The sequence below is a fragment of the Bison bison genome, unplaced genomic scaffold, assembly GCF_000754665.1.
Source record: "Bison bison bison isolate TAMUID 2011002044 unplaced genomic scaffold, Bison_UMD1.0 scf7180017864495, whole genome shotgun sequence".
NCBI lineage: Eukaryota > Metazoa > Chordata > Mammalia > Artiodactyla > Bovidae > Bison > Bison bison.
Window position 1 is genome coordinate 3,762,013 of NW_011495054.1, and position 5,665 is coordinate 3,767,677.

Below are 5,665 nucleotides of genomic sequence, written 5' to 3' on the forward strand. Positions count from 1 at the left end.
GACGCCCTCCCTGATTTCTTCTTTTGGACTCCAGAAAGTCCTGCCTCCTGGAGTGTTTGATCCTCATGCGTAGTTGGAGTCCTTCCCTGTCTTGGTGTTAATGTTGACGTTGTTATATAATAAATAATAATATATTTTTTTTCTTTCAATTTTCTTAATGGGACCCAGTCCCTTATTTGGGGGAGGTCTGAGGCAAGTATGTTTCAAGATATGTACTTGTGGGGTTCCCCTCAAATACTCCTCCAACCCCCCAAACCTAAATTGGCCACCCTCCCTCTTGACTAAGAAATTACCTACCTCTGCCAGGGATGTTTCTGCCAAGCTTCCCTGCGCCCCAGCTTCTCTCTGATCTTGGCCTCCCTTCCCCATCCTCATGGAGGCCAGGTTTGCCTCCTGCCCACCAGTGGGGTCAGGATAACGCCCGACTCCATCTGGCGTCCTATCTCACTCGGCCCTCCCGTCTCCGCGTCCTTCCCGCCCGCTGAAACGTGGCCTATACCTTCCCAACCGGAAATCTCGCTTTGAAAAACTTAAAAAGCCCCGGTTTACATGCGGGCAGAACTGTGATAAGGAAGGCGCAAGCTCTGTGCTGACAAGCGTTGTGAAAAAGCCAAAATAAATATTCGTCCTGATAACCAAAAAAAAAAAAAAAAACAACAACAACAAAGCCAGCCCCCAGCTTCCAAACCTCCATCACCGCCGCCGATGACCCAAACTGGATACAAAAGCACCACCACCATCCCTAAAGAAGAAGCCAGACTTATTCACTGAGGCGCGTTCTCCAAAGACATCACACCAGCAGCAAATGCAGACCCTAAACTGTGGTTACTGAAAGCAGAAAATGGTATTAAAAGAAAGTGTGTAAGTAAAACGTTATTGCAGGGTTCTTCAGATGTAATATTTTACTGGTACTATTTATTTATAAATAGGAGTTCTAATTAAGTAATAACCTGAAACGGAATCCAGCATGGGAGCTGGCCAAAAGCTTTTAATTTTATTGATACTCAAAACCAAGTTTGCATTTTTCCTTCCCTTTCAAATGTGCTTTGCTTTCATGATTAAAAAAAGTTATTGTGTTTTTTTTTTAAACTGACCCTAATAAAGAGAACAGGGTAATATGTGAGACTGCGTATGTTCAAGTACGTAAGAGTGTGTGAGTCTGTTTGTCATGTCAGTGTCTTTCTGCGATTATGTCTTTTTATGTTGCTAAGGGCGGGGTGGGATGAGAATTAAGTACTCGTTTCGTATATTTGTGTGCCAGTTAATGCCTAATAAATACCATGTGCTTTAAAAAGTACAAGGGACTTGAACACCCATTTTTTCCCCCTGTGTTCTTTCAATGGACTGAATTGAGAGGAGATTCAGTGGAGGAAACAGAAGTTGTCTGGCAGGTGAATTTTTCGCCCCATCTGCTTTCTCCAGCTGTTCTCAGGGGTGTTTGGAATCCTGTATTCAAGCGTGATGGAGCTGAATGTGTTTATCCACTGACTTAGACTTCTGGAATGGAGATATTTGTTTTAACTGAATTTGAGTCGGCACTGGAAAAGAAAAATCAGGAATCCTAACTGGTAAAAAAAAATGATATTGGCCATACCTAATAATACTTGGTTTTCTGAAAGATTTCTTTCTTTGAGTTAATTTATTGCAATGACTTGTTTCAGAGGTCCCCAGTTCAGGTAACTTTCTGAACCTTCTGTGGATATTTACTCAAAGCCCACAGATTTAGGATGTATGAGTTTGTCCTGACACTTAGAGGGCAAAACAGAGCAGCAAACCTCTAACGAGTTTAGTGCTGCCATTTTTTTTTTCTATTTTTATAATTTTGGTGCCCATACCTTTCAAATGATCTAGAACCATCAAATGTGTCACATTGCCTTAAAACAAGAACAACTGGCTTGTTGATTCCAAATTATTCATTTAATCGGGTCCCCCTGGACCTTTCCTAGCAGAGAACTCCCAGGAAGTGTGAATTAATTATAAAGAGATGACAATTCAGCTTCTCTCAAGTACGATGGAGAAACTAGGTCAATGGCCTTCCTGTCCCCACAGAGAATGAATGAGTTAAGTTTTACTGGAGAAGTTCTGACTGTACTCTAGATATTTACTCTCATGAGTTGATAAAGGGGATTTGAAAAACTTACCTTCCCAACTAATTAACCAACTACACAAGATAAGCAGTCTTAGTCTTTCTCAAGAGCATCACAAGAATACTGAGTTAACACTCCTATCTCCAGCACTCAAACAGTCGCTTCTTTGGAGAGTCATTAAAAATATGTCCAAGCTTCATAAATCAAAAAGGGGACACTGTCCTTCATAACAGAAGCTAACTGACCTCTTTGGGTTCCAAACAGTGGTAATAAAGGACCTTTATACTAAATTGGTAGGTTTAAGGATGTCATATCCAAAGATTCATGTAGTCTTATCATTGTTTAGATGTCAAAAGACACAACACTGGGGACTTCCCTGGTGATCCAGGTGTTAAGACTTTGCCTTCCAAGGCAGGGGATGTGGGTTTGATCCTTGGTCGAGGAGCTAAGATCCCACATGCCTCATGGCCAAAAAACCAAAGCATAAAACAGAAGCATACTGTAACAAATTAAAGAAAGACTTTTAAAATGGTCCACATTAAAAAAATATTTAAAAATTTAAAAAGACACAACACAAATGACTATATTTCTGTAATATCTTTCGTGGATGCTTGCTCTGGACTGGACAAGGGGTAAGCATGGAGGACACAGTGATGAACAAGGTCATAGAGGTTGTGTCAGCCTGGAGTTTATGGCTTTACTGAGAGAAACAGCCCTTAGGTAATTGTCTTCTTAATGAGTAATTGCAAAGGCAGGGAGAACTATGAAAGCAGTGTGCGTAATGTCATAAAGAAATAAAACATGGAGTCCTAACCTGGGTTTTGAGCGCTGAATGATGAGCAGGAATTAGCCACATGAAAAGTTGGGAAGGAAACCTTTCAGGCAGTGGGAACAGCTTGTGCAAAGGTCCTGAGGCAGAAATGGGGGTGGAGGAATGAGCTACAGGTTCATGAATGGATAGTAATCACCGAGTCTACCTTTATTCATTTGTTCAACAAGCATGTGTTGGAGTCCCAACCTGTGTGAAAGATACTCCTATCTGTCGAAGACCTACTGATGGTGTAAGGTCTTTTCCAGTTTCTCACCATAGCTGCAGAGGACAGACAGGATTTGTGAGCTGGTGGGCTTCTTTGTACTTGGGAGAGAAACAGTACAGCGTCCTTCTGGCTTCCTTGTCCAACACTGAGCACTCAAGTGTGGGAATTAAAGTTATGAGGCAGAGGAGCACCAGAGCCATCAGAGACTCTGACCATTAGTATGAGCCCAGAGAGCTTGGGAGCACTCACAACAGTGTGGCAGAGCTCAGCATGGAACCTAAGTCTGTCCAAGCCTTGGCTTCCTTGGTCACGAAAAGGACCTCTTTTACCTGCTTCAAAGGACTTTTGTGAGGTTTGAGATAATTATCTCTGGACATGTCCAGTTAAGTCCCTATCTCAGTACATGCTTAATAAAGAAAGACTTTGATCCATGAAATGCAAGTTACATATAACTTTTTATTCATTGACTTAGCGAATGCACATTTTAATAATAATTATAACAATACAGAAATTTCCTGGTGGTCCAGTGGTTAGGACATGGAGCTTTCACTGCTGAGGGCCTGTGTTCAATCCCTGGTCAGGGAACTAAGATCCCACAAACCACCTGCCATAGCCAAATAATAATAATAATGATGATGATGCTAATGAGAAAATAGGAAATTTCATAGACTCCTGGCTGGAATGAAGATAGATAAACCGTTTGGGAGGAGAGTTTAGCAAAATAGTCAAAAGCCTTAAAAATGTGCTAATCATTTAACTGGAAAACTCTGTTTTAAGGAACTGGTCCGAAGGTCATAATCTGGGGTGTGCTCAAATATTTATTTTCTGGGATGTTCATTCAGTTCAGTTCAGTTCTACTCAGTCGTGTCCGACTCTTTGCGACCCCATGAATCGCAGCATGCCAGGCCTCCTTGTCCATCACCAACTCTGGAGTTCACCCAAACTCACATCCATCGAGTCGGTGATGCCATCCAGCCATCTCATTATGATTTCTTTAATCATACAAAACTGGAGACAACTGGAGTTGGGGTAAATAAATTAATGTCCAAGCAGACAGTGCAATACCGCTTTTCCATTAAGAAACACATTTATGAAGACAACTTGAAGGAGATGCTCAATACCCATTGTGACTGAAAGAATGGGTCACAAGTAGCATGCCCACCAGCACCTCAGTTTTATTAACTACATCTGCATTCATTCATGCTCAGAGGAGAAAAACCAGGATGTAGAACGCAATAATAACAGTGATGAGAATTGTTGGTGCTGATGAGAATTGTGGGTGTTTAAAGTTTCTCTGTGTATTTGGATATTTTCTATTTTTTGAGATGAAGATGAATTATCTTTATAATTAGGAATAGAATTAGTGAAACAAAATCACATTTATTTTTTGGCCATTGACCAAATGGAATTTGTGAGGAAGGTGAGTTACCAGTATCTGCTTTGAGGATAAAGAGATGGAGATTCTGTAAGGGGTGACAGTGGGCAGTGACAGAGCTGGGTACCAGTCCAAGACGGCTGCCTGCTGAGTGTGGGATGTTCTCCTTGGCAGAAACGAGGAGGCATCTGGATATTTCTCTGGCTCCATTTTTTGGGGTTGAATTTTGGAGGCTTGGTGCTCTTATTGGGTCAAACTATTGTCCTGAGAGAACTGGTCTCTTGTTAATGAATACACACAAGCATGCACACACACAGACACAAGCACACATGTGCACACACACACATGAACACACAGATATACACATATACAAGGACACAAGCATGCACACAAAAGACAAAAACACATATACACACATATACATACATATACACACATACATACACACATGTGCACACACACACATGAACACACAGATATACACATATACAAAGACACAAGCATGCACACAAAAGACAAAACACATATACACATATATACACACATATACACATACATACACACGTGCACACACACACATGAACACACAGATATACACATATACAAGGACACAAGCACGCACACAAAAGACAAAACACATATACACATATATACACACATATACACACACATACATACACACATGTGCACACACACACATGAACACACAGTTATACACATATACAAGGACACAAGCATGCACACAAAAGACAAAAACACATATACACACATATACATACATATACACATACATATGTACACACGTGTGCACACATACATGAACACACAGATATACACATATACAAAGACACAAGCATGCACACAAAAGACAAAAACACATATACACACATATACATACATATACACATACATACGTACACACATGTGCACACACACATGAACACACAGATATACACATATACAAAGACACAAGCACGCACACAAAAGACAAAAACACATATACACATATATACACACATATACACATACATACGTACACACACATACACACAAGCGCACAAACTAGACCACTAAAGAAGTCCCTTATCTATGTATTTTTAATTGAATTTGATTTACAGTGTTGTGCTGTTTCAGGTGTATACCAACGTGATTCAGTTTATATATAT